This window comes from Ranitomeya variabilis, chromosome 5, assembly GCF_051348905.1.
Source record: "Ranitomeya variabilis isolate aRanVar5 chromosome 5, aRanVar5.hap1, whole genome shotgun sequence".
Classification (NCBI taxonomy): Eukaryota; Metazoa; Chordata; class Amphibia; order Anura; family Dendrobatidae; genus Ranitomeya; species Ranitomeya variabilis.
This window is the reverse complement of record NC_135236.1, coordinates 89,281,357-89,307,950: the sequence shown is the minus strand read 5'-3', so window position 1 is coordinate 89,307,950 and position 26,594 is coordinate 89,281,357. Positions and strand designations below refer to the sequence as shown.

Genomic DNA, 26,594 nt, shown 5'->3' with positions numbered 1-26,594 from the left:
TTCCAGTAACGTCAGCTGGTCCTCGGTAGTTCCATTGGCTCTTGGACCTTCGGGTAGCCATCCGAGTTCCAGTTCCATCAGCTGGTTCTCGGCATTTTCTCAGCCTTCTTGTACCTTCTGCTACATTTCCAAGTTCAAGAGACTAAACACAATGACCCAGAAGACCACCCCTAAGATGACGACGACACCAGAGACAACAACCACCGTGATGACGACGACCCTGGAGACGATGACCCCGAAGACCACCCCGATGACGACGACCCCGGAGACGACGACCCTGAAGACCACCCCGATGACGACGACCCCGGAGACGACGACCCTGGAGACGACGACGACCTGGAAGACCGAGAAGCAGAAGAACAAGAGGCTGCAGAACAAAGAGCAGAAGAACATTAAGCATAACACTAAATATCAGAGCAAAAAATATTATCTAAATTATAAGCAGAAGAAGACTAAGCAGTGTATGGGGGTGAGTCCGTTCCTCCTCGTGGTGCCCCTGGATAAAGCCTGATGCTGCAGGCCAAACTGAACGCGGACAAATGTAACTGTTTTGTGACAGGCAGAACGGAAGGTGTAATCTTCAAACTTTTATAGATAACAACTACGGGAATGCCTGTCACAAATAAGAATATGATGAAGAAGTTGAATATGATGAAGATAATAGTAAAATAAAAAGAATATGAACAATGTAACCCAAAAAATAATAGGTAGAAGATGAAGAAGAAGATGAATAAGGTGAAGAAGTTGATGTCAAAGAAGCTGATGATGAGGATAATTAAGAAGAAAGCGTGGGAGAAGTAAAAAAGAAGGTGAAGGGCGTGGAAGTAGTGAAACATCAATATCTGACATAAAAAAAAAAAAAAAAACATAGTCAAATTCTTTCTAACGCCGAACTTCATAAAAAAAAATAAAAAATCCTGCTATTCTATTACATTGGGCTAAACCTCTGTCCCTTTAATATCTCCGCCACGTCCCCCAATACATCCTACAATATTCTTAGTTGTTTTCCTTCATGTAGAATGAACCTACAAGTGTATAAAGGGTTTATTTTAATTCCGATATTTTCGTCCCATTGACTTGCATTGGGATCGGGTATCGGTATCGGATTGGATTCCGATACTGTGACGGTATCGGCCGATACTTTCCGATACCGATACTTTCCGATATCGGAAAGTATCGCTCAACACTAGTTGTCAGTCTTTGTAACCATACCTCTGATATTAAGCAAAACTGCTCTAGAACGACAGGATGTTTGAGTCCAAAATATTCCCAGTGGCCAGGGTGAAAATTGAAAGATTACTCATTTTGTTTTGTAAGAAAGAACATGATATGAAAAAAAGAACGTTGTCCAAAATGTTTCAAAAACCGTTTACATTTTTCAATTATAATTTTTGATTTTGATATTTGCCAATATTGTGTGGTTGAAAGCATATCCATATCTTAGAAAAGATACTCTTTGTTATTTGGGTCATAAATGATGATGCAAACAATTAAGATGCTATGTTTGTCGGCCCCACACAATTGCGTGTTAACACTTCTCTCAGTACATGGAATGGATCGTTGTAAAGGGTAGAGGTTTGCAAGAACTAATTTACAAAGAAACAACACAAGGAGAACAGTTTACACCTGCACCATCAACCTTCCATGAGAAACTGTTGGAAAGGGAAATCAACAAGCACCCCAGATGGGACTTGAACCCACAATCCCTGGCTTAGGAGGCCAGTGCCTTATCCATTAGGCCACTGGGGCTTGATGGAGTAGCTTAAAAATCCAGACTTTCTTTGGTTACCACAAGAGTGAATCACTCACTTTTGATTGAGTTATCAAGGACGATCTTGTACGTTTGAACTCCAAATTGAAACAAACCGTCCGAATGCACATGCATCTTTATTTTAGAAGAGAGCCAGGGCTAACTTTGTCGGGTCACTGTACGTTATCAATGCCGATGATGGAAAGTTTATTGGACTGCCAGAAGCCTGAAAAACTAAATAGATATCTTCCACATTTCCCTTTCAATTATGACACCAGATTACGGTGGGACTCAATAGACTTGTCCAACCTGCGGCAATTTAAAAAAATACAAAAATTTAAACAACAAATATCTCGTTGAAATTTCTCTCGCTACGTTCACATTTGCGTTGTGCGCCGCAGCGTCGGCGCCGCAGCGCACAACGCAAACAAAAACGCGGCAAAACGCACGCTAAAACGCTGCGTTTTGCGCCGCATGCGTCGTTTTTGCCCGCAAGTTGGAAGCAAAAAAAATGCAACTTGAAGCGTTTCTTGCGTCCAACGCTTGCGGCCATGCGGCGCAAAACGCAGCACAACGCATGTCCATGCGCCCCCATGTTAAGTATAGGGGCGCATGACGCATGCGGCGCCGCTGCGGCGCTGACCGCAAATGTGAACGTAGCCTTAATCTTGACACTAGATCATGAACCGATTCAACGACTTCAGTAGTAAAAAATACAAAACGAAGGCAAGAATAGAATGCTCCAGGTGAGGGTCGAACTCACAACCTCGGCATCACTCGACAGTTACTGCTTTATAAGTACCGCGCGCTGACCGATTGCGCCACTGGAGCTGACTGGGTACAACGCTATGACATAAATTTGATTAAAAAAAAAAATTGAAATGGGATAGTTCTTCAGAAAATTAATGATTGCTTACAACAGGTTTCTAAGGTTTTATTATAATGTTTGACAATATATATTTTACCATATCACAATCTTTATTAAAAATGAAAATGAGAAATTTATACACTGGACGCTGGGTCATTTTAGACTTAAACATGCTGTTTTTTTTTTTGTTTTTTTTTTCTTCAGGAAATGCGCACTTACATTTGCTGCAATGAACAGACATTGACGATATAAAAAATTCTTCTGAATTCAGGGGCTGCAGGGTCATCTGTGACATCACCTTTTGTGATTCCTAGATCCTGTGTTAACAGCAGCGTAAAGAGGTGTTGTCAGTCTTTGTAACCATACCTCTGATATTAAGCAAAACTGCTCTAGAACGACAGGATGTTTGAGTCCAAAATATTCCCAGTGGCCAGGGTGAAAATTGAAAGATTACTCATTTTGTTTTGTAAGAAAGAACATGATATGAAAAAAAGAACGTTGTCCAAAATGTTTCAAAAACCGTTTACATTTTTCAATTATAATTTTTGATTTTGATATTTGCCAATATTGTGTGGTTGAAAGCATATCCATATCTTAGAAAAGATACTCTTTGTTATTTGGGTCATAAATGATGATGCAAACAATTAAGATGCTATGTTTGTCGGCCCCACACAATTGCGTGTTAACACTTCTCTCAGTACATGGAATGGATCGTTGTAAAGGGTAGAGGTTTGCAAGAACTAATTTACAAAGAAACAACACAAGGAGAACAGTTTACACCTGCACCATCAACCTTCCATGAGAAACTGTTGGAAAGGGAAATCAACAAGCACCCCAGATGGGACTTGAACCCACAATCCCTGGCTTAGGAGGCCAGTGCCTTATCCATTAGGCCACTGGGGCTTGATGGAGTAGCTTAAATATCCAGACTTTCTTTGGTTACCACAAGAGTGAATCACTCACTTTTGATTGAGTTATCAAGGACGATCTTGTACGTTTGAACTCCAAATTGAAACAAACCGTCCGAATGCACATGCATCTTTATTTTAGAAGAGAGCCAGGGCTAACTTTGTCGGGTCACTGTACGTTATCAATGCCGATGATGGAAAGTTTATTGGACTGCCAGAAGCCTGAAAAACTAAATAGATATCTTCCACATTTCCCTTTCAATTATGACACCAGATTACGGTGGGACTCAATAGACTTGTCCAACCTGCGGCAATTTAAAAAAATATAAAAATTTAAACAACAAATATCTCGTTGAAATTTCTCTCGCTACGTTCATATTTGCGTTGTGCGCCGCAGCGTCGGCGCCGCAGCGCACAACGCAAACAAAAACGCGGCAAAACGCACGCTAAAACGCTGCGTTTTGCGCCGCATGCGTCGTTTTTGCCCGCAAGTTGGAAGCAAAAAAAATGCAACTTGAAGCGTTTCTTGCGTCCAACGCTTGCGGCCATGCGGCGCAAAACGCAGCACAACGCATGTCCATGCGCCCCCATGTTAAGTATAGGGGCGCATGACGCATGCGGCGCCGCTGCGGCGCTGACCGCAAATGTGAACGTAGCCTTAATCTTGACACTAGATCATGAACCGATTCAACGACTTCAGTAGTAAAAAATACAAAACGAAGGCAAGAATAGAATGCTCCAGGTGAGGGTCGAACTCACAACCTCGGCATCACTCGACAGTTACTGCTTTATAAGTACCGCGCGCTGACCGATTGCGCCACTGGAGCTGACTGGGTACAACGCTATGACATAAATTTGATTAAAAAAAAAAATTGAAATGGGATAGTTCTTCAGAAAATTAATGATTGCTTACAACAGGTTTCTAAGGTTTTATTATAATGTTTGACAATATATATTTTACCATATCACAATCTTTATTAAAAATGAAAATGAGAAATTTATACACTGGACGCTGGGTCATTTTAGACTTAAACATGCTGTTTTTTTTTTTGTTTTTTTTTTCTTCAGGAAATGCGCACTTACATTTGCTGCAATGAACAGACATTGACGATATTAAAAATTCTTCTGAATTCAGGGGCTGCAGGGTCATCTGTGACATCACCTTTTGTGATTCCTAGATCCTGTGTTAACAGCAGCGTAAAGAGGTGTTGTCAGTCTTTGTAACCATACCTCTGATATTAAGCAAAACTGCTCTAGAACGACAGGATGTTTGAGTCCAAAATATTCCCAGTGGCCAGGGTGAAAATTGAAAGATTACTCATTTTGTTTTGTAAGAAAGAACATGATATGAAAAAAAGAACGTTGTCCAAAATGTTTCAAAAACCGTTTACATTTTTCAATTATAATTTTTGATTTTGATATTTGCCAATATTGTGTGGTTGAAAGCATATCCATATCTTAGAAAAGATACTCTTTGTTATTTGGGTCATAAATGATGATGCAAACAATTAAGATGCTATGTTTGTCGGCCCCACACAATTGCGTGTTAACACTTCTCTCAGTACATGGAATGGATCGTTGTAAAGGGTAGAGGTTTGCAAGAACTAATTTACAAAGAAACAACACAAGGAGAACAGTTTACACCTGCACCATCAACCTTCCATGAGAAACTGTTGGAAAGGGAAATCAACAAGCACCCCAGATGGGACTTGAACCCACAATCCCTGGCTTAGGAGGCCAGTGCCTTATCCATTAGGCCACTGGGGCATGATGGAGTAGCTTAAAAATCCAGACTTTCTTTGGTTACCACAAGAGTGAATCACTCACTTTTGATTGAGTTATCAAGGACGATCTTGTACGTTTGAACTCCAAATTGAAACAAACCGTCCGAATGCACATGCATCTTTATTTTAGAAGAGAGCCAGGGCTAACTTTGTCGGGTCACTGTACGTTATCAATGCCGATGATGGAAAGTTTATTGGACTGCCAGAAGCCTGAAAAACTAAATAGATATCTTCCACATTTCCCTTTCAATTATGACACCAGATTACGGTGGGACTCAATAGACTTGTCCAACCTGCGGCAATTTAAAAAAATACAAAAATTTAAACAACAAATATCTCGTTGAAATTTCTCTCTTAATCTTGACACTAGATCATGAACCGATTCAACGACTTCAGTAGTAAAAAATACAAAACGAAGGCAAGAATAGAATGCTCCAGGTGAGGGTCGAACTCACAACCTCGGCATCACTCGACAGTTACTGCTTTATAAGTACCGCGCGCTGACCGATTGCGCCACTGGAGCTGACTGGGTACACCGCTATGACATAAATTTGATAAAAAAAAAAAATTGAAATGGGATAGTTCTTCAGAAAATTAATGATTGCTTACAACAGGTTTCTAAGGTTTTATTATAATGTTTGACAATAAATATTTTACCATATCACAATCTTTATTAAAAATGAAAATGAGAAATTTATACACTGGACGCTGGGTCATTTTAGACTCAAACATCCTGTTTTTTTTTTTGTTTTTTTTTTCTTCAGGAAATGCGCACTTACATTTGCTGCAATGAACAGACATTGACGATATAAAAAATTCTTCTGAATTCAGGGGCTGCAGGGTCATCTGTGACATCACCTTTTGTGATTCCTAGATCCTGTGTTAACAGCTGCGTACAGAGGTGTTGTCAGTCTTTGTAACCATACCTCTGATATTAAGCAAAACTGCTCTAGAACGACAGGATGTTTGAGTCCAAAATATTCCCAGTGGCCAGGGTGAAAATTGAAAGATTACTCATTTTGTTTTGCAAGAAAGAACATGATATGAAAAAAAGAACGTTGTCCAAAATGTTTCAAAAACCGTTTACATTTTTCAATTATAATTTTTGATTTTGATATTTGCCAATATTGTGTGGTTGAAAGCATATCCATATCTTAGAAAAGATACTCTTTGTTATTTGGGTCATAAATGACGATGCAAACAATTAAGATGCTATGTTTGTCGGCCTCACACAATTGCGTGTTAACACTTCTCTCAGTACATGGAAAGGATCGTTGTAAAGGGTAGAGGTTTGCAAGAACTAATTTACAAAGAAACAACACAAGGAGAACAGTTTACACCTGCACCATCAACCTTCCATGAGAAACTGTTGGAAAGGGAAATCAACAAGCACCCCAGATGGGACTTGAACCCACAATCCCTGGCTTAGGAGGCCAGTGCCTTATCCATTAGGCCACTGGGGCTTGATGGAGTAGCTTAAAAATCCAGACTTTCTTTGGTTACCACAAGAGTGAATCACTCACTTTTGATTGAGTTATCAAGGACGATCTTGTACGTTTGAACTCCAAATTGAAACAAACCGTCCGAATGCACATGCATCTTTATTTTAGAAGAGAGCCAGGGCTAACTTTGTCGGGTCACTGTACGTTATCAATGCCGATGATGGAAAGTTTATTGGACTGCCAGAAGCCTGAAAAACTAAATAGATATCTTCCACATTTCCCTTTCAATTATGACACCAGATTACGGTGGGACTCAATAGACTTGTCCAACCTGCGGCAATTTAAAAAAATACAAAAATTTAAACAACAAATATCTCGTTGAAATTTCTCTCTTAATCTTGACACTAGATCATGAACCGATTCAACGACTTCAGTAGTAAAAAATACAAAACGAAGGCAAGAATAGAATGCTCCAGGTGAGGGTCGAACTCACAACCTCGGCATCACTCGACAGTTACTGCTTTATAAGTACCGCGCGCTGACCGATTGCGCCACTGGAGCTGACTGGGTACACCGCTATGACATAAATTTGATAAAAAAAAAAAATTGAAATGGGATAGTTCTTCAGAAAATTAATGATTGCTTACAACAGGTTTCTAAGGTTTTATTATAATGTTTGACAATAAATGTTTTACCATATCACAATCTTTATTAAAAATGAAAATGAGAAATTTATACACTGGACGCTGGGTCATTTTAGACTCAAACATCCTGTTTTTTTTTTTGTTTTTTTTTTCTTCAGGAAATGCGCACTTACATTTGCTGCAATGAACAGACATTGACGATATAAAAAATTCTTCTGAATTCAGGGGCTGCAGGGTCATCTGTGACATCACCTTTTGTGATTCCTAGATCCTGTGTTAACAGCTGCGTACAGAGGTGTTGTCAGTCTTTGTAACCATACCTCTGATATTAAGCAAAACTGCTCTAGAACGACAGGATGTTTGAGTCCAAAATATTCCCAGTGGCCAGGGTGAAAATTGAAAGATTACTCATTTTGTTTTGTAAGAAAGAACATGATATGAAAAAAAGAACGTTGTCCAAAATGTTTCAAAAACCGTTTACATTTTTCAATTATAATTTTTGATTTTGATATTTGCCAATATTGTGTGGTTGAAAGCATATCCATATCTTAGAAAAGATACTCTTTGTTATTTGGGTCATAAATGACGATGCAAACAATTAAGATGCTATGTTTGTCGGCCCCACACAATTGCGTGTTAACACTTCTCTCAGTACATGGAAAGGATCGTTGTAAAGGGTAGAGGTTTGCAAGAACTAATTTACAAAGAAACAACACAAGGAGAACAGTTTACACCTGCACCATCAACCTTCCATGAGAAACTGTTGGAAAAGGAAATCAACAAGCACCCCAGATGGGACTTGAACCCACAATCCCTGGCTTAGGAGGCCAGTGCCTTATCCATTAGGCCACTGGGGCTTGATGGAGTAGCTTAAAAATCCAGACTTTCTTTGGTTACCACAAGAGTGAATCACTCACTTTTGATTGAGTTATCAAGGACGATCTTGTACGTTTGAACTCCAAATTGAAACAAACCGTCCGAATGCACATGCATCTTTATTTTAGAAGAGAGCCAGGGCTAACTTTGTCGGGTCACTGTACGTTATCAATGCCGATGATGGAAAGTTTATTGGACTGCCAGAAGCCTGAAAAACTAAATAGATATCTTCCACATTTCCCTTTCAATTATGACACCAGATTACGGTGGGACTCAATAGACTTGTCCAACCTGCGGCAATTTCAAAAAAATACAAAAATTTAAACAACAAATATCTCGTTGAAATTTCTCTCTTAATCTTGACACTAGATCATGAACCGATTCAACGACTTCAGTAGTAAAAAATACTAAACGAAGGCAAGAATAGAATGCTCCAGGTGAGGGTCGAACTCACAACCTCGGCATCACTCGACAGTTACTGCTTTATAAGTACCGCGCGCTGACCGATTGCGCCACTGGAGCTGACTGGGTACACCGCTATGACATAAATTTGATAAAAAAAAAAAATTGAAATGGGATAGTTCTTCAGAAAATTAATGATTGCTTACAACAGGTTTCTAAGGTTTTATTATAATGTTTGACAATATATATTTTACCATATCACAATCTTTATTAAAAAGGAAAATGAGAAATTTATACACTGGACGCTGGGTCATTTTAGACTCAAACATCCTGGTTTTTTTTTTGGTTTTTTTTTCTTCAGGAAATGCGCACTTACATTTGCTGCAATGAACAGACATTGACGATATAAAAAATTCTTCTGAATTCAGGGGCTGCAGGGTCATCTGTGACATCACCTTTTGTGATTCCTAGATCCTGTGTTAACAGCTGCGTAAAGAGGTGTTGTCAGTCTTTGTAACCATACCTCTGATATTAAGCAAAACTGCTCTAGAACGACAGGATGTTTGAGTCCAAAATATTCCCAGTGGCCAGGGTGAAAATTGAAAGATTACTCATTTTGTTTTGTAAGAAAGAACATGATATGAAAAAAAGAACGTTGTCCAAAATGTTTCAAAAACCGTTTACATTTTTCAATTATAATTTTTGATTTTGATATTTGCCAATATTGTGTGGTTGAAAGCATATCCATATCTTAGAAAAGATACTCTTTGTTATTTGGGTCATAAATGATGATGCAAACAATTAAGATGCTATGTTTGTCGGCCCCACACAATTGCGTGTTAACACTTCTCTCAGTACATGGAAAGGATCGTTGTAAAGGGTAGAGGTTTGCAAGAACTAATTTACAAAGAAACAACACAAGGAGAACAGTTTACACCTGCACCATCAACCTTCCATGAGAAACTGTTGGAAAGGGAAATCAACAAGCACCCCAGATGGGACTTGAACCCACAATCCCTGGCTTAGGAGGCCAGTGCCTTATCCATTAGGCCACTGGGGCTTGATGGAGTAGCTTAAAAATCCAGACTTTCTTTGGTTACCACAAGAGTGAATCATTCACTTTTGATTGAGTTATCAAGGACGATCTTGTACGTTTGAACTCCAAATTGAAACAAACCGTCCGAATGCACATGCATCTTTATTTTAGAAGAGAGCCAGGGCTAACTTTGTCGGGTCACTGTACGTTATCAATGCCGATGATGGAAAGTTTATTGGACTGCCAGAAGCCTGAAAAACTAAATAGATATCTTCCACATTTCCCTTTCAATTATGACACCAGATTACGGTGGGACTCAATAGACTTGTCCAACCTGCGGCAATTTAAAAAAATACAAAAATTTAAACAACAAATATCTCGTTGAAATTTCTCTCTTAATCTTGACACTAGATCATGAACCGATTCAACGACTTCAGTAGTAAAAAATACAAAACGAAGGCAAGAATAGAATGCTCCAGGTGAGGGTCGAACTCACAACCTCGGCATCACTCGACAGTTACTGCTTTATAAGTACCGCGCGCTGACCGATTGCGCCACTGGAGCTGACTGGGTACACCGCTATGACACTGGGTACACCGCTTAGAAAAGATACTCTTTGTTATTTGGGTCATAAATGACGATGCAAACAATTAAGATGCTATGTTTGTCGGCCCCACACAATTGCGTGTTAAGGCTACGTTCACACGATCCTTTTTTTCATCCTTTTTTTTTCAGGTCCTGTTTTGAAAAACCGCAGCTAAATTCAGCGCTGATTTTAGCTGCGGTTTTTGATCCTTTTTCTTCTGCGGATTCCACTGCGGGTTTCCAAATGCAGTTTCCTATTGGTGCTGCTGGAAACCCGCAGCGGAATCTGCAGAAAGAAGTGACATGCTACTTCTTTTTTCTGCAGGCAAAACCGCTGCGGATTTGCCTGTGGAAAAAAGGATCGTCGGCACAGCGGGTACTTTTTTCCATTGGGTTACATTGTACTGTAACCTACATGGAAAACTGCTGCGGATCCGCAGTGCAATTCCGCTGCGGATCCGCAGCAAAAACCGCACCGTGTGAACATAGCCTAACACTTCTCTCAGTACATGGAAAGGATCGTTGTAAAGGGTAGAGGTTTGCAAGAACTAATTTACAAAGAAACAACACAAGGAGAACAGTTTACACCTGCACCATCAACCTTCCATGAGAAACTGTTGGAAAGGGAAATCAACAAGCACCCCAGATGGGACTTGAACCCACAATCCCTGGCTTAGGAGGCCAGTGCCTTATCCATTAGGCCACTGGGGCTTGATGGAGTAGCTTAAATATCCAGACTTTCTTTGGTTACCACAAGAGTGAATCACTCACTTTTGATTGAGTTATCAAGGACGATCTTGTACGTTTGAACTCCAAATTGAAACAAACCGTCCGAATGCACATGCATCTTTATTTTAGAAGAGAGCCAGGGCTAACATTGTCGGGTCACTGTACGTTATCAATGCCGATGATGGAAAGTTTATTGGACTGCCAGAAGCCTGAAAAACTAAATAGATATCTTCCACATTTCCCTTTCAATTATGACACCAGATTACGGTGGGACTCAATAGACTTGTCCAACCTGCGGCAATTTAAAAAAATACAAAAATTTAAACAACAAATATCTCGTTGAAATTTCTCTCTTAATCTTGACACTAGATCATGAACCGATTCAACGACTTCAGTAGTAAAAAATACAAAACGAAGGCAAGAATAGAATGCTCCAGGTGAGGGTCGAACTCACAACCTCGGCATCACTCGACAGTTACTGCTTTATAAGTACCGCGCGCTGACCGATTGCGCCACTGGAGCTGACTGGGCACACCGTTATGACATAAATTTGATTAAAAAAAAAAATTGAAATGGGATAGTTCTTCAGAAAATTAATGATTGCTTACAACAGGTTTCTAAGGTTTTATTATAATGTTTGACAATATATATTTTACCATATCACAATCTTTATTAAAAATGAAAATGAGAAATTTATACACTGGACGCTGGGTCATTTTAGACTCAAACATCCTGTTTTTTTTTTTTGTTTTTTTTCCTTCAGGAAATGCGCACTTACATTTGCTGCAATGAACAGACATTGACGATATAAAAAATTCTTCTGAATTCAGGGGCTGCAGGGTCATCTGTGACATCACCTTTTGTGATTCCTAGATCCTGTGTTAACAGCTGCGTAAAGAGGTGTTGTCAGTCTTTGTAACCATACCTCTGATATTAAGCAAAACTGCTCTAGAACGACAGGATGTTTGAGTCCAAAATATTCCCAGTGGCCAGGGTGAAAATTGAAAGATTACTCATTTTGTTTTGTAAGAAAGAACATGATATGAAAAAAAGAACGTTGTCCAAAATGTTTCAAAAACCGTTTACATTTTTCAATTATAATTTTTGATTTTGATATTTGCCAATATTGTGTGGTTGAAAGCATATCCATATCTTAGAAAAGATACTCTTTGTTATTTGGGTCATAAATGACGATGCAAACAATTAAGATGCTATGTTTGTCGGCCCCACACAATTGCGTGTTAACACTTCTCTCAGTACATGGAAAGGATCGTTGTAAAGGGTAGAGGTTTGCAAGAACTAATTTACAAAGAAACAACACAAGGAGAACAGTTTACACCTGCACCATCAACCTTCCATGAGAAACTGTTGGAAAGGGAAATCAACAAGCACCCCAGATGGGACTTGAACCCACAATCCCTGGCTTAGGAGGCCAGTGCCTTATCCATTAGGCCACTGGGGCTTGATGGAGTAGCTTAAATATCCAGACTTTCTTTGGTTACCACAAGAGTGAATCACTCACTTTTGATTGAGTTATCAAGGACGATCTTGTACGTTTGAACTCCAAATTGAAACAAACCGTCCGAATGCACATGCATCTTTATTTTAGAAGAGAGCCAGGGCTAACTTTGTCGGGTCACTGTACGTTATCAATGCCGATGATGGAAAGTTTATTGGACTGCCAGAAGCCTGAAAAACTAAATAGATATCTTCCACATTTCCCTTTCAATTATGACACCAGATTACGGTGGGACTCAATAGACTTGTCCAACCTGCGGCAATTTAAAAAAATACAAAAATTTAAACAACAAATATCTCGTTGAAATTTCTCTCTTAATCTTGACACTAGATCATGAACCGATTCAACGACTTCAGTAGTAAAAAATACAAAACGAAGGCAAGAATAGAATGCTCCAGGTGAGGGTCGAACTCACAACCTCGGCATCACTCGACAGTTACTGCTTTATAAGTACCGCGCGCTGACCGATTGCGCCACTGGAGCTGACTGGGTACACCGCTATGACATAAATTTGATTAAAAAAAAAAATTGAAATGGGATAGTTCTTCAGAAAATTAATGATTGCTTACAACAGGTTTCTAAGGTTTTATTATAATGTTTGACAATATATATTTTACCATATCACAATCTTTATTAAAAATGAAAATGAGAAATTTATACACTGGACGCTGGGTCATTTTAGACTCAAACATCCTGTTTTTTTTTTTGTTTTTTTTTTCTTCAGGAAATGCGCACTTACATTTGCTGCAATGAACAGACATTGACGATATAAAAAATTCTTCTGAATTCAGGGGCTGCAGGGTCATCTGTGACATCACCTTTTGTGATTCCTAGATCCTGTGTTAACAGCTGCGTAAAGAGGTGTTGTCAGTCTTTGTAACCATACCTCTGATATTAAGCAAAACTGCTCTAGAACGACAGGATGTTTGAGTCCAAAATATTCCCAGTGGCCAGGGTGAAAATTGAAAGATTACTCATTTTGTTTTGTAAGTAAGAACATGATATGAAAAAAAGAACGTTGTCCAAAATGTTTCAAAAACCGTTTACATTTTTCAATTATAATTTTTGATTTTGATATTTGCCAATATTGTGTGGTTGAAAGCATATCCATATCTTAGAAAAGATACTCTTTGTTATTTGGGTCATAAATGACGATGCAAACAATTAAGATGCTATGTTTGTCGGCCCCACACAATTGCGTGTTAAGGCTACGTTCACACGATCCTTTTTTTCATCCTTTTTTTTTCAGGTCCTGTTTTGAAAAACCGCAGCTAAATTCAGCGCTGATTTTAGCTGCGGTTTTTGATCCTTTTTCTTCTGCGGATTCCACTGCGGGTTTCCAAATGCAGTTTCCTATTGGTGCTGCTGGAAACCCGCAGCGGAATCTGCAGAAAGAAGTGACATGCTACTTCTTTTTTCTGCAGGCAAAACCGCTGCGGATTTGCCTGTGGAAAAAAGGATCGTCGGCACAGCGGGTCCTTTTTTCCATTGGGTTACATTGTACTGTAACCTACATGGAAAACTGCTGCGGATCCGCAGTGCAATTCCGCTGCGGATCCGCAGCAAAAACCGCACCGTGTGAACATAGCCTAACACTTCTCTCAGTACATGGAAAGGATCGTTGTAAAGGGTAGAGGTTTGCAAGAACTAATTTACAAAGAAACAACACAAGGAGAACAGTTTACACCTGCACCATCAACCTTCCATGAGAAACTGTTGGAAAGGGAAATCAACAAGCACCCCAGATGGGACTTGAACCCACAATCCCTGGCTTAGGAGGCCAGTGCCTTATCCATTAGGCCACTGGGGCTTGATGGAGTAGCTTAAATATCCAGACTTTCTTTGGTTACCACAAGAGTGAATCACTCACTTTTGATTGAGTTATCAAGGACGATCTTGTACGTTTGAACTCCAAATTGAAACAAACCGTCCGAATGCACATGCATCTTTATTTTAGAAGAGAGCCAGGGCTAACTTTGTCGGGTCACTGTACGTTATCAATGCCGATGATGGAAAGTTTATTGGACTGCCAGAAGCCTGAAAAACTAAATAGATATCTTCCACATTTCCCTTTCAATTATGACACCAGATTACGGTGGGACTCAATAGACTTGTCCAACCTGCGGCAATTTAAAAAAATACAAAAATTTAAACAACAAATATCTCGTTGAAATTTCTCTCTTAATCTTGACACTAGATCATGAACCGATTCAATGACTTCAGTAGTAAAAAATACAAAACGAAGGCAAGAATAGAATGCTCCAGGTGAGGGTCGAACTCACAACCTCGGCATCACTCGACAGTTACTGCTTTATAAGTACCGCGCGCTGACCGATTGCGCCACTGGAGCTGACTGGCTACACCGCTATGACATAAATTTGATTAAAAAAAAAAATTGAAATGGGATAGTTCTTCAGAAAATTAATGATTGCTTACAACAGGTTTCTAAGGTTTTATTATAATGTTTGACAATATATATTTTACCATATCACAATCTTTATTAAAAATGAAAATGAGAAATTTATACACTGGACGCTGGGTCATTTTAGACTCAAACATCCTGTTTTTTTTTTTCTTCAGGAAATGCGCACTTACATTTGCTGCAATGAACAGACATTGACGATATAAAAAATTCTTCTGAATTCAGGGGCTGCAGGGTCATCTGTGACATCACCTTTTGTGATTCCTAGATCCTGTGTTAACAGCTGCGTAAAGAGGTGTTGTCAGTCTTTGTAACCATACCTCTGATATTAAGCAAAACTGCTCTAGAACGACAGGATGTTTGAGTCCAAAATATTCCCAGTGGCCAGGGTGAAAATTGAAAGATTACTCATTTTGTTTTGTAAGTAAGAACATGATATGAAAAAAAGAACGTTGTCCAAAATGTTTCAAAAACCGTTTACATTTTTCAATTATAATTTTTGATTTTGATATTTGCCAATATTGTGTGGTTGAAAGCATATCCATATCTTAGAAAAGATACTCTTTGTTATTTGGGTCATAAATGACGATGCAAACAATTAAGATGCTATGTTTGTCGGCCCCACACAATTGCGTGTTAAGGCTACGTTCACACGATCCTTTTTTTCATCCTTTTTTTTTCAGGTCCTGTTTTGAAAAACCGCAGCTAAATTCAGCGCTGATTTTAGCTGCGGTTTTTGATCCTTTTTCTTCTGCGGATTCCACTGCGGGTTTCCAAATGCAGTTTCCTATTGGTGCTGCTGGAAACCCGCAGCGGAATCTGCAGAAAGAAGTGACATGCTACTTCTTTTTTCTGCAGGCAAAACCGCTGCGGATTTGCCTGTGGAAAAAAGGATCGTCGGCACAGCGGGTCCTTTTTTCCATTGGGTTACATTGTACTGTAACCTACATGGAAAACTGCTGCGGATCCGCAGTGCAATTCCGCTGCGGATCCGCAGCAAAAACCGCACCGTGTGAACATAGCCTAACACTTCTCTCAGTACATGGAAAGGATCGTTGTAAAGGGTAGAGGTTTGCAAGAACTAATTTACAAAGAAACAACACAAGGAGAACAGTTTACACCTGCACCATCAACCTTCCATGAGAAACTGTTGGAAAGGGAAATCAACAAGCACCCCAGATGGGACTTGAACCCACAATCCCTGGCTTAGGAGGCCAGTGCCTTATCCATTAGGCCACTGGGGCTTGATGGAGTAGCTTAAATATCCAGACTTTCTTTGGTTACCACAAGAGTGAATCACTCACTTTTGATTGAGTTATCAAGGACGATCTTGTACGTTTGAACTCCAAATTGAAACAAACCGTCCGAATGCACATGCATCTTTATTTTAGAAGAGAGCCAGGGCTAACTTTGTCGGGTCACTGTACGTTATCAATGCCGATGATGGAAAGTTTATTGGACTGCCAGAAGCCTGAAAAACTAAATAGATATCTTCCACATTTCCCTTTCAATTATGACACCAGATTACGGTGGGACTCAATAGACTTGTCCAACCTGCGGCAATTTAAAAAAATACAAAAATTTAAACAACAAATATCTCGTTGAAATTTCTCTCTTAATCTTGACACTAGATCATGAACCGATTCAATGACTTCAGTAGTAAAAAATACAAAACGAAGGCAAGAATAGAATGCTCCAGGTGAGGGTCGAACTCACAACCTCGGCATCACTCGACAGTTACTGCTTTATAAGTACCGCGCGCTGACCGATTGCGCCACTGGAGCTGACTGGCTTCACCGCTATGACATAAATTTGATTAAAAAAAAAAATTGAAATGGGATAGTTCTTCAGAAAATTAATGATTGCTTACAACAGGTTTCTAAGGTTTTATTATAATGTTTGACAATATATATTTTACCATATCACAATCTTTATTAAAAATGAAAATGAGAAATTTATACACTGGACGCTGGGTCATTTTAGACTCAAACATCCTGTTTTTTTTTTTCTTCAGGAAATGCGCACTTACATTTGCTGCAATGAACAGACATTGACGATATAAAAAATTCTTCTGAATTCAGGGGCTGCAGGGTCATCTGTGACATCACCTTTTGTGATTCCTAGATCCTGTGTTAACAGCTGCGTAAAGAGGTGTTGTCAGTCTTTGTAACCGTACCTCTGATATTAAGCAAAACTGCTCTAGAACGACAGGATGTTTGAGTCCAAAATATTCCCAGTGGCCAGGGTGAAAATTGAAAGATTACTCATTTTGTTTTGTAAGAAAGAACATGATATGAAAAAAAGAACGTTGTCCAAAATGTTTCAAAAACCGTTTACATTTTTCAATTATAATTTTTGATTTTGATATTTGCCAATATTGTGTGGTTGAAAGCATATCCATATCTTAGAAAAGATACTCTTTGTTATTTGGGTCATAAATGACGATGCAAACAATTAAGATGCTATGTTTGTCGGCCCCACACAATTGCGTGTTAACACTTCTCTCAGTACATGGAAAGGATCGTTGTAAAGGGTAGAGGTTTGCAAGAACTAATTTACAAAGAAACAACACAAGGAGAACAGTTTACACCTGCACCATCAACCTTCCATGAGAAACTGTTGGAAAGGGAAATCAACAAGCACCCCAGATGGGACTTGAACCCACAATCCCTGGCTTAGGAGGCCAGTGCCTGATCCATTAGGCCACTGGGGCTTGATGGAGTAGCTTAAATATCCAGACTTTCTTTGGTTACCACAAGAGTGAATCACTCACTTTTGATTGAGTTATCAAGGACGATCTTGTACGTTTGAACTCCAAATTGAAACAAACCGTCCGAATGCACATGCATCTTTATTTTAGAAGAGAGCCAGGGCTAACTTTGTCGGGTCACTGTACGTTATCAATGCCGATGATGGAAAGTTTATTGGACTGCCAGAAGCCTGAAAAACTAAATAGATATCTTCCACATTTCCCTTTCAATTATGACACCAGATTACGGTGGGACTCAATAGACTTGTCCAACCTGCGGCAATTTAAAAAAATACAAAAATTTAAACAACAAATATCTCGTTGAAATTTCTCTCTTAATCTTGACACTAGATCATGAACCGATTCAACGACTTCAGTAGTAAAAAATACAAAACGAAGGCAAGAATAGAATGCTCCAGGTGAGGGTCGAACTCACAACCTCGGCATCACTCGACAGTTACTGCTTTATAAGTACCGCGCGCTGACCGATTGCGCCACTGGAGCTGACTGGGTACACCGCTATGACATAAATTTGATTAAAAAAAAAAATTGAAATGGGATAGTTCTTCAGAAAATTAATGATTGCTTACAACAGGTTTCTAAGGTTTTATTATAATGTTTGACAATATATATTTTACCATATCACAATCTTTATTAAAAATGAAAATGAGAAATTTATACACTGGACGCTGGGTCATTTTAGACTCAAACATCCTGTTTTTTTTTTTCTTCAGGAAATGCGCACTTACATTTGCTGCAATGAACAGACATTGACGATATAAAAAATTCTTCTGAATTCAGGGGCTGCAGGGTCATCTGTGACATCACCTTTTGTGATTCCTAGATCCTGTGTTAACAGCTGCGTAAAGAGGTGTTGTCAGTCTTTGTAACCATACCTCTGATATTAAGCAAAACTGCTCTAGAACGACAGGATGTTTGAGTCCAAAATATTCCCAGTAGCCAGGGTGAAAATTGAAAGATTACTCATTTTGTTTTGTAAGTAAGAACATGATATGAAAAAAAGAACGTTGTCCAAAATGTTTCAAAAACCGTTTACATTTTTCAATTATAATTTTTGATTTTGATATTTGCCAATATTGTGTGGTTGAAAGCATATCCATATCTTAGAAAAGATACTCTTTGTTATTTGGGTCATAAATGACGATGCAAACAATTAAGATGCTATGTTTGTCGGCCCCACACAATTGCGTGTTAACACTTCTCTCAGTACATGGAAAGGATCGTTGTAAAGGGTAGAGGTTTGCAAGAACTAATTTACAAAGAAACAACACAAGGAGAACAGTTTACACCTGCACCATCAACCTTCCATGAGAAACTGTTGGAAAGGGAAATCAACAAGCACCCCAGATGGGACTTGAACCCACAATCCCTGGCTTAGGAGGCCAGTGTCTTATCCATTAGGCCACTGGGGCTTGATGGAGTAGCTTAAATATCCAGACTTTCTTTGGTTACCACAAGAGTGAATCACTCACTTTTGATTGAGTTATCAAGGACGATCTTGTACGTTTGAACTCCAAATTGAAACAAACCGTCCGAATGCACATGCATCTTTATTTTAGAAGAGAGCCAGGGCTAACTTTGTCGGGTCACTGTACGTTATCAATGCCGATGATGGAAAGTTTATTGGACTGCCAGAAGCCTGAAAAACTAAATAGATATCTTCCACATTTCCCTTTCAATTATGACACCAGATTACGGTGGGACTCAATAGACTTGTCCAACCTGCGGCAATTTAAAAAAATACAAAAATTTAAACAACAAATATCTCGTTGAAATTTCTCTCTTAATCTTGACACTAGATCATGAACCGATTCAACGACTTCAGTAGTAAAAAATACAAAACGAAGGCAAGAATAGAATGCTCCAGGAGAGGGTCGAACTCACAACCTCGGCATCACTCGACAGTTACTGCTTTATAAGTACCGCGCGCTGACCGATTGCGCCACTGGAGCTGACTGGGTACACCGCTATGACATAAATTTGATTAAAAAAAAAAATTGAAATGGGATAGTTCTTCAGAAAATTAATGATCGCTTACAACAGGTTTCTAAGGTTTTATTATAATGTTTGACAATATATATTTTACCATATCACAGTCTTTATTAAAAATGAAAATGAGAAATTTATACACTGGACGCTGGGTCATTTTAGACTCAAACATCCTGTTTTTTTTTTTTTTTCTTCAGGAAATGCGCACTTACATTTGCTGCAATGAACAGACATTGACAATATAAAAAATTCTTCTGAATTCAGGGGCTGCAGGGTCATCTGTGACATCACCTTTTGTGATTCCTAGATCCTGTGTTAACAGCTGCGTAAAGAGGTGTTGTCAGTCTTTGTAACCGTACCTCTGATATTAAGCAAAACTGCTCTAGAACGACAGGATGTTTGAGTCCAAAATATTCCCAGTGGCCAGGGTGAAAATTGAAAGATTACTCATTTTGTTTTGTAAGAAAGAACATGATATGAAAAAAAGAACGTTGTCCAAAATGTTTCAAAAACCGTTTACATTTTTCAATTATAATTTTTGATTTTGATATTTGCCAATATTGTGTGGTTGAAAGCATATCCATATCTTAGAAAAGATACTCTTTGTTATTTGGGTCATAAATGATGATGCAAACAATTAAGATGCTATGTTTGTCGGCCCCACACAATTGCGTGTTAACACTTCTCTCAGTACATGGAAAGGATCGTTGTAAAGGGTAGAGGTTTGCAAGAGCTAATTTACAAAGAAACAACACAAGGAGAACAGTTTACACCTGCACCATCAACCTTCCATGAGAAACTGTTGGAAAGGGAAATCAACAAGCACCCCAGATGGGACTTGAACCCACAATCCCTGGCTTAGGAGGCCAGTGCCTTATCCATTAGGCCACTGGGGCTTGATGGAGTAGCTTAAAAATCCAGACTTTCTTTGGTTACCACAAGAGTGAATCACTCACTTTTGATTGAGTTATCAAGGACGATCTTGTACGTTTGAACTCCAAATTGAAACAAACAGTCCGAATGCACATGCATCTTTATTTTAGAAGAGAGCCAGGGCTAACTTTGTCGGGTCACTGTACGTTATCAATGCCGATGATGGAAAGTTTATTGGACTGCCAGAAGCCTGAAAAACTAAATAGATATCTTCCACATTTCCCTTTCAATTATGACACCAGATTACGGTGGGACTCAATAGACTTGTCCAACCTGCGGCAATTTAAAAAAATACAAAAATTTAAACAACAAATATCTCGTTGAAATTTCTCTCTTAATCTTGACACTAGATCATGAACCGATTCAACGACTTCAGTAGTAAAAAATACAAAACGAAGGCAAGAATAGAATGCTCCAGGTGAGGGTCGAACTCACAACCTCGGCATCACTCGACAGTTACTGCTTTATAAGTACCGCGCGCTGACCGATTGCGCCACTGGAGCTGACTGGGTACACCGCTATGACATAAATTTGATAAAAAAAAAAAAAATGAAATGGGATAGTTCTTCAGAAAATTAATGATTGCTTACAACAGGTTTCTAAGGTTTTATTATAATGTTTGACAATATATATTTTACCATATCACAATCTTTATTAAAAATGGAAATGAGAAATTTATACACTGGACGCTGGGTCATTTTAGACTCAAACATCCTGGTGTTTTTTGTTTTTTTTTTCTTCAGGAAATGCGCTCTTACATTTGCTGCAATGAACAGACATTGACGATATAAAAAATTCTTCTGAATTCAGGGGCTGCAGGGTCATCTGTGACATCACCTTTTGTGATTCCTAGATCCTGTGTTAACAGCTGCGTAAAGAGGTGTTGTCAGTCTTTGTAACCGTACCTCTGATATTAAGCAAAACTGCTCTAGAACGACAGGATGTTTGAGTCCAAAATATTCCCAGTGGCCAGGGTGAAAATTGAAAGATTACTCATTTTGTTTTGTAAGAAAGAACATGATATGAAAAAAAGAACGTTGTCCAAAATGTTTCAAATACCGTTTACATTTTTCAATTATAATTTTTGATTTTGATATTTGCCAATATTGTGTGGTTGAAAGAATATCCATATCTTAGAAAAGATACTCTTTGTTATTTGGGTCATACATGATGATGCAAACAATTAAGATGCTATGTTTGTCAGCCCCACACAATTGCGTGTTAACACTTCTCTCAGTACATGGAAAGGATCGTTGTAAAGGGTAGAGGTTTGCAAGAACTAATTTACAAAGAAACAACACAAGGAGAACAGTTTACACCTGCACCATCAACCTTCCATGAGAAACTGTTGGAAAGGGAAATCAACAAGCACCCCAGATGGGACTTGAACCCACAATCCCTGGCTTAGGAGGCCAGTGCCTTATCCATTAGGCCACTGGGGCTTGATGGAGTAGCTTAAAAATCCAGACTTTCTTTGGTTACCACAAGAGTGAATCACTCACTTTTGATTGAGTTATCAAGGACGATCTTGTACGTTTGAACTCCAAATTGAAACAAACAGTCCGAATGCACATGCATCTTTATTTTAGAAGAGAGCCAGGGCTAACTTTGTCGGGTCACTGTACGTTATCAATGCCGATGATGGAAAGTTTATTGGACTGCCAGAAGCCTGAAAAACTAAATAGATATCTTCCACATTTCCCTTTCAATTATGACACCAGATTACGGTGGGACTCAATAGACTTGTCCAACCTGCGGCAATTTAAAAAAATACAAAAATTTAAACAACAAATATCTCGTTGAAATTTCTCTCTTAATCTTGACACTAGATCATGAACCGATTCAACGACTTCAGTAGTAAAAAATACAAAACGAAGGCAAGAATAGAATGCTCCAGGTGAGGGTCGAACTCACAACCTCGGCATCACTCGACAGTTACTGCTTTATAAGTACCGCGCGCTGACCAATTGCGCCACTGGAGCTGACTGGGTACACCGCTATGACATAAATTTGATTAAAAAAAAAAATTGAAATGGGATAGTTCTTCAGAAAATTAATGATTGCTTACAACAGGTTTCTAAAGTTTTACTATAATGTTTGACAATAAATATTTTACCATATCACAATCTTTATTAAAAATGAAAATGAGAAATTTATACACTGGACGCTGGGTCATTTTAGACTCAAACATCCTGTTTTTTTTTTTGTTTTTTTTTTCAGGAAATGCGCACTTACATTTGCTGCAATGAACAGACATTGACGATATAAAAAATTCTTCTGAATTCAGGGGCTGCAGGGTCATCTGTGACATCACCTTTTGTGATTCCTAGATCCTGTGTTAACAGCTGCGTACAGAGGTGTTGTCAGTCTTTGTAACCATACCTCTGATATTAAGCAAAACTGCTCTAGAACGACAGGATGTTTGAGTCCAAAATATTCCCAGTGGCCAGGGTGAAAATTGAAAGATTACTCATTTTGTTTTGTAAGAAAGAACATGATATGAAAAAAAGAACGTTGTCCAAAATGTTTCAAAAACCGTTTACATTTTTCAATTATAATTTTTGATTTTGATATTTGCCAATATTGTGTGGTTGAAAGCATATCCATATCTTAGAAAAGATACTCTTTGTTATTTGGGTCATAAATGACGATGCAAACAATTAAGATGCTATGTTTGTCGGCCCCACACAATTGCGTGTTAACACTTCTCTCAGTACATGGAAAGGATCGTTGTAAAGGGTAGAGGTTTGCAAGAACTAATTTACAAAGAAACAACACAAGGAGAACAGTTTACACCTGCACCATCAACCTTCCATTAGAAACTGTTGGAAAGGGAAATCAACAAGCACCCCAGATGGGACTTGAACCCACAATCCCTGGCTTAGGAGGCCGGTGTCTTATCCATTAGGCCACTGGGGCTTGATGGAGTAGCTTAAATATCCAGACTTTCTTTGGTTACCACAAGAGTGAATCACTCACTTTTGATTGAGTTATCAAGGACGATCTTGTACGTTTGAACTCCAAATTGAAACAAACCGTCCGAATGCACATGCATCTTTATTTTAGAAGAGAGCCAGGGCTAACTTTGTCGGGTCACTGTACGTTATCAATGCCGATGATGGAAAGTTTATTGGACTGCCAGAAGCCTGAAAAACTAAATAGATATCTTCCACATTTCCCTTTCAATTATGACACCAGATTACGGTGGGACTCAATAGACTTGTCCAACCTGCGGCAATTTAAAAAAATACAAAAATTTAAACAACAAATATCTCGTTGAAATTTCTCTCTTAATCTTGACACTAGATCATGAACCGATTCAACGACTTCAGTAGTAAAAAATACAAAACGAAGGCAAGAATAGAATGCTCCAGGTGAGGGTCGAACTCACAACCTCGGCATCACTCGACAGTTACTGCTTTATAAGTACCGCGCGCTGACCGATTGCGCCACTGGAGCTGACTGGGTACACCGCTATGACATAAATTTGATAAAAAAAAAAAAATGAAATGGGATAGTTCTTCAGAAAATTAATGATTGCTTACAACAGGTTTCTAAGGTTTTATTATAATGTTTGACAATATATATTTTACCATATCACAATCTTTATTAAAAATGGAAATGAGAAATTTATACACTGGACGCTGGGTCATTTTAGACTCAAACATCCTGGTGTTTTTTTTTTTTTTTTCTTCAGGAAATGCGCACTTACATTTGCTGCAATGAACAGACATTGACGATATAAAAAATTCTTCTGAATTCAGGGGCTGCAGGGTCATCTGTGACATCACCTTTTGTGATTCCTAGATCCTGTGTTAACAGCTGCGTAAAGAGGTGTTGTCAGTCTTTGTAACCGTACCTCTGATATTAAGCAAAACTGCTCTAGAACGACAGGATGTTTGAGTCCAAAATATTCCCAGTGGCCAGGGTGAAAATTGAAAGATTACTCATTTTGTTTTGTAAGAAAGAACATGATATGAAAAAAAGAACGTTGTCCAAAATGTTTCAAATACCGTTTACATTTTTCAATTATAATTTTTGATTTTGATATTTGCCAATATTGTGTGGTTGAAAGAATATCCATATCTTAGAAAAGATACTCTTTGTTATTTGGGTCATACATGATGATGCAAACAATTAAGATGCTATGTTTGTCAGCCCCACACAATTGCGTGTTAACACTTCTCTCAGTACATGGAAAGGATCGTTGTAAAGGGTAGAGGTTTGCAAGAACTAATTTACAAAGAAACAACACAAGGAGAACAGTTTACACCTGCACCATCAACCTTCCATGAGAAACTGTTGGAAAGGGAAATCAACAAGCACCCCAGATGGGACTTGAACCCACAATCCCTGGCTTAGGAGGCCAGTGCCTTATCCATTAGGCCACTGGGGCTTGATGGAGTAGCTTAAAAATCCAGACTTTCTTTGGTTACCACAAGAGTGAATCACTCACTTTTGATTGAGTTATCAAGGACGATCTTGTACGTTTGAACTCCAAATTGAAACAAACAGTCCGAATGCACATGCATCTTTATTTTAGAAGAGAGCCAGGGCTAACTTTGTCGGGTCACTGTACGTTATCAATGCCGATGATGGAAAGTTTATTGGACTGCCAGAAGCCTGAAAAACTAAATAGATATCTTCCACATTTCCCTTTCAATTATGACACCAGATTACGGTGGGACTCAATAGACTTGTCCAACCTGCGGCAATTTAAAAAAATACAAAAATTTAAACAACAAATATCTCGTTGAAATTTCTCTCTTAATCTTGACACTAGATCATGAACCGATTCAACGACTTCAGTAGTAAAAAATACAAAACGAAGGCAAGAATAGAATGCTCCAGGTGAGGGTCGAACTCACAACCTCGGCATCACTCGACAGTTACTGCTTTATAAGTACCGCGCGCTGACCGATTGCGCCACTGGAGCTGACTGGGTACACCGCTATGACATAAATTTGATAAAAAAAAAAAAAATGAAATGGGATAGTTCTTCAGAAAATTAATGATTGCTTACAACAGGTTTCTAAGGTTTTATTATAATGTTTGACAATATATATTTTACCATATCACAATCTTTATTAAAAATGGAAATGAGAAATTTATACACTGGACGCTGGGTCATTTTAGACTCAAACATCCTGGTGTTTTTTGTTTTTTTTTTCTTCAGGAAATGCGCTCTTACATTTGCTGCAATGAACAGACATTGACGATATAAAAAATTCTTCTGAATTCAGGGGCTGCAGGGTCATCTGTGACATCACCTTTTGTGATTCCTAGATCCTGTGTTAACAGCTGCGTAAAGAGGTGTTGTCAGTCTTTGTAACCGTACCTCTGATATTAAGCAAAACTGCTCTAGAACGACAGGATGTTTGAGTCCAAAATATTCCCAGTGGCCAGGGTGAAAATTGAAAGATTACTCATTTTGTTTTGTAAGAAAGAACATGATATGAAAAAAAGAACGTTGTCCAAAATGTTTCAAATACCGTTTACATTTTTCAATTATAATTTTTGATTTTGATATTTGCCAATATTGTGTGGTTGAAAGAATATCCATATCTTAGAAAAGATACTCTTTGTTATTTGGGTCATACATGATGATGCAAACAATTAAGATGCTATGTTTGTCAGCCCCACACAATTGCGTGTTAACACTTCTCTCAGTACATGGAAAGGATCGTTGTAAAGGGTAGAGGTTTGCAAGAACTAATTTACAAAGAAACAACACAAGGAGAACAGTTTACACCTGCACCATCAACCTTCCATGAGAAACTGTTGGAAAGGGAAATCAACAAGCACCCCAGATGGGACTTGAACCCACAATCCCTGGCTTAGGAGGCCAGTGCCTTATCCATTAGGCCACTGGGGCTTGATGGAGTAGCTTAAAAATCCAGACTTTCTTTGGTTACCACAAGAGTGAATCACTCACTT

The 26,594-nt window shown here is 38.7% G+C and overlaps 32 non-coding genes across 32 annotated transcripts; all 32 read right to left on the bottom strand.

Moving 5' to 3' along the window:
* Positions 1–1,676: 1,676 nt before the first annotated feature.
* Positions 1,677–1,749, bottom strand: TRNAR-CCU (transfer RNA arginine (anticodon CCU)). Its single transcript has one exon. It is a non-coding gene; the product is annotated as a tRNA-Arg (tRNA).
* Positions 1,750–2,488: 739 nt separating this feature from the next.
* TRNAI-UAU (transfer RNA isoleucine (anticodon UAU)) lies at positions 2,489–2,581 on the bottom strand. Its single transcript is given in 2 exon segments — positions 2,489–2,524; positions 2,544–2,581. It is a non-coding gene; the product is annotated as a tRNA-Ile (tRNA).
* An 867-nt stretch (positions 2,582–3,448) lies between these two features.
* Positions 3,449–3,521, bottom strand: TRNAR-CCU (transfer RNA arginine (anticodon CCU)). Its single transcript has one exon. It is a non-coding gene; the product is annotated as a tRNA-Arg (tRNA).
* Positions 3,522–4,260: 739 nt separating this feature from the next.
* Positions 4,261–4,353, bottom strand: TRNAI-UAU (transfer RNA isoleucine (anticodon UAU)). The gene is given in 2 exon segments: positions 4,261–4,296; positions 4,316–4,353. It is a non-coding gene; the product is annotated as a tRNA-Ile (tRNA).
* Positions 4,354–5,220: 867 nt separating this feature from the next.
* On the bottom strand, positions 5,221–5,293 carry TRNAR-CCU (transfer RNA arginine (anticodon CCU)). Its single transcript has one exon. It is a non-coding gene; the product is annotated as a tRNA-Arg (tRNA).
* Positions 5,294–5,740: 447 nt separating this feature from the next.
* On the bottom strand, positions 5,741–5,833 carry TRNAI-UAU (transfer RNA isoleucine (anticodon UAU)). Its single transcript is given in 2 exon segments — positions 5,741–5,776; positions 5,796–5,833. It is a non-coding gene; the product is annotated as a tRNA-Ile (tRNA).
* An 867-nt stretch (positions 5,834–6,700) lies between these two features.
* TRNAR-CCU (transfer RNA arginine (anticodon CCU)) lies at positions 6,701–6,773 on the bottom strand. The gene has a single exon. It is a non-coding gene; the product is annotated as a tRNA-Arg (tRNA).
* Positions 6,774–7,220: 447 nt separating this feature from the next.
* On the bottom strand, positions 7,221–7,313 carry TRNAI-UAU (transfer RNA isoleucine (anticodon UAU)). The gene is given in 2 exon segments: positions 7,221–7,256; positions 7,276–7,313. It is a non-coding gene; the product is annotated as a tRNA-Ile (tRNA).
* An 867-nt stretch (positions 7,314–8,180) lies between these two features.
* On the bottom strand, positions 8,181–8,253 carry TRNAR-CCU (transfer RNA arginine (anticodon CCU)). Its single transcript has one exon. It is a non-coding gene; the product is annotated as a tRNA-Arg (tRNA).
* A 448-nt stretch (positions 8,254–8,701) lies between these two features.
* TRNAI-UAU (transfer RNA isoleucine (anticodon UAU)) lies at positions 8,702–8,794 on the bottom strand. Its single transcript is given in 2 exon segments — positions 8,702–8,737; positions 8,757–8,794. It is a non-coding gene; the product is annotated as a tRNA-Ile (tRNA).
* Positions 8,795–9,661: 867 nt separating this feature from the next.
* On the bottom strand, positions 9,662–9,734 carry TRNAR-CCU (transfer RNA arginine (anticodon CCU)). Its single transcript has one exon. It is a non-coding gene; the product is annotated as a tRNA-Arg (tRNA).
* Positions 9,735–10,181: 447 nt separating this feature from the next.
* Positions 10,182–10,274, bottom strand: TRNAI-UAU (transfer RNA isoleucine (anticodon UAU)). Its single transcript is given in 2 exon segments — positions 10,182–10,217; positions 10,237–10,274. It is a non-coding gene; the product is annotated as a tRNA-Ile (tRNA).
* A 659-nt stretch (positions 10,275–10,933) lies between these two features.
* On the bottom strand, positions 10,934–11,006 carry TRNAR-CCU (transfer RNA arginine (anticodon CCU)). Its single transcript has one exon. It is a non-coding gene; the product is annotated as a tRNA-Arg (tRNA).
* A 447-nt stretch (positions 11,007–11,453) lies between these two features.
* Positions 11,454–11,546, bottom strand: TRNAI-UAU (transfer RNA isoleucine (anticodon UAU)). The gene is given in 2 exon segments: positions 11,454–11,489; positions 11,509–11,546. It is a non-coding gene; the product is annotated as a tRNA-Ile (tRNA).
* An 867-nt stretch (positions 11,547–12,413) lies between these two features.
* Positions 12,414–12,486, bottom strand: TRNAR-CCU (transfer RNA arginine (anticodon CCU)). Its single transcript has one exon. It is a non-coding gene; the product is annotated as a tRNA-Arg (tRNA).
* Positions 12,487–12,933: 447 nt separating this feature from the next.
* On the bottom strand, positions 12,934–13,026 carry TRNAI-UAU (transfer RNA isoleucine (anticodon UAU)). Its single transcript is given in 2 exon segments — positions 12,934–12,969; positions 12,989–13,026. It is a non-coding gene; the product is annotated as a tRNA-Ile (tRNA).
* Positions 13,027–14,280: 1,254 nt separating this feature from the next.
* On the bottom strand, positions 14,281–14,353 carry TRNAR-CCU (transfer RNA arginine (anticodon CCU)). The gene has a single exon. It is a non-coding gene; the product is annotated as a tRNA-Arg (tRNA).
* A 447-nt stretch (positions 14,354–14,800) lies between these two features.
* TRNAI-UAU (transfer RNA isoleucine (anticodon UAU)) lies at positions 14,801–14,893 on the bottom strand. Its single transcript is given in 2 exon segments — positions 14,801–14,836; positions 14,856–14,893. It is a non-coding gene; the product is annotated as a tRNA-Ile (tRNA).
* Positions 14,894–16,136: 1,243 nt separating this feature from the next.
* TRNAR-CCU (transfer RNA arginine (anticodon CCU)) lies at positions 16,137–16,209 on the bottom strand. The gene has a single exon. It is a non-coding gene; the product is annotated as a tRNA-Arg (tRNA).
* Positions 16,210–16,656: 447 nt separating this feature from the next.
* TRNAI-UAU (transfer RNA isoleucine (anticodon UAU)) lies at positions 16,657–16,749 on the bottom strand. Its single transcript is given in 2 exon segments — positions 16,657–16,692; positions 16,712–16,749. It is a non-coding gene; the product is annotated as a tRNA-Ile (tRNA).
* An 856-nt stretch (positions 16,750–17,605) lies between these two features.
* TRNAR-CCU (transfer RNA arginine (anticodon CCU)) lies at positions 17,606–17,678 on the bottom strand. Its single transcript has one exon. It is a non-coding gene; the product is annotated as a tRNA-Arg (tRNA).
* A 447-nt stretch (positions 17,679–18,125) lies between these two features.
* Positions 18,126–18,218, bottom strand: TRNAI-UAU (transfer RNA isoleucine (anticodon UAU)). Its single transcript is given in 2 exon segments — positions 18,126–18,161; positions 18,181–18,218. It is a non-coding gene; the product is annotated as a tRNA-Ile (tRNA).
* Positions 18,219–19,074: 856 nt separating this feature from the next.
* Positions 19,075–19,147, bottom strand: TRNAR-CCU (transfer RNA arginine (anticodon CCU)). Its single transcript has one exon. It is a non-coding gene; the product is annotated as a tRNA-Arg (tRNA).
* Positions 19,148–19,594: 447 nt separating this feature from the next.
* TRNAI-UAU (transfer RNA isoleucine (anticodon UAU)) lies at positions 19,595–19,687 on the bottom strand. The gene is given in 2 exon segments: positions 19,595–19,630; positions 19,650–19,687. It is a non-coding gene; the product is annotated as a tRNA-Ile (tRNA).
* An 860-nt stretch (positions 19,688–20,547) lies between these two features.
* On the bottom strand, positions 20,548–20,620 carry TRNAR-CCU (transfer RNA arginine (anticodon CCU)). The gene has a single exon. It is a non-coding gene; the product is annotated as a tRNA-Arg (tRNA).
* A 447-nt stretch (positions 20,621–21,067) lies between these two features.
* On the bottom strand, positions 21,068–21,160 carry TRNAI-UAU (transfer RNA isoleucine (anticodon UAU)). Its single transcript is given in 2 exon segments — positions 21,068–21,103; positions 21,123–21,160. It is a non-coding gene; the product is annotated as a tRNA-Ile (tRNA).
* Positions 21,161–22,026: 866 nt separating this feature from the next.
* TRNAR-CCU (transfer RNA arginine (anticodon CCU)) lies at positions 22,027–22,099 on the bottom strand. Its single transcript has one exon. It is a non-coding gene; the product is annotated as a tRNA-Arg (tRNA).
* A 447-nt stretch (positions 22,100–22,546) lies between these two features.
* Positions 22,547–22,639, bottom strand: TRNAI-UAU (transfer RNA isoleucine (anticodon UAU)). Its single transcript is given in 2 exon segments — positions 22,547–22,582; positions 22,602–22,639. It is a non-coding gene; the product is annotated as a tRNA-Ile (tRNA).
* A 1,384-nt stretch (positions 22,640–24,023) lies between these two features.
* Positions 24,024–24,116, bottom strand: TRNAI-UAU (transfer RNA isoleucine (anticodon UAU)). The gene is given in 2 exon segments: positions 24,024–24,059; positions 24,079–24,116. It is a non-coding gene; the product is annotated as a tRNA-Ile (tRNA).
* Positions 24,117–24,980: 864 nt separating this feature from the next.
* TRNAR-CCU (transfer RNA arginine (anticodon CCU)) lies at positions 24,981–25,053 on the bottom strand. The gene has a single exon. It is a non-coding gene; the product is annotated as a tRNA-Arg (tRNA).
* A 447-nt stretch (positions 25,054–25,500) lies between these two features.
* Positions 25,501–25,593, bottom strand: TRNAI-UAU (transfer RNA isoleucine (anticodon UAU)). The gene is given in 2 exon segments: positions 25,501–25,536; positions 25,556–25,593. It is a non-coding gene; the product is annotated as a tRNA-Ile (tRNA).
* An 866-nt stretch (positions 25,594–26,459) lies between these two features.
* On the bottom strand, positions 26,460–26,532 carry TRNAR-CCU (transfer RNA arginine (anticodon CCU)). Its single transcript has one exon. It is a non-coding gene; the product is annotated as a tRNA-Arg (tRNA).
* Positions 26,533–26,594: the final 62 nt, after the last annotated feature.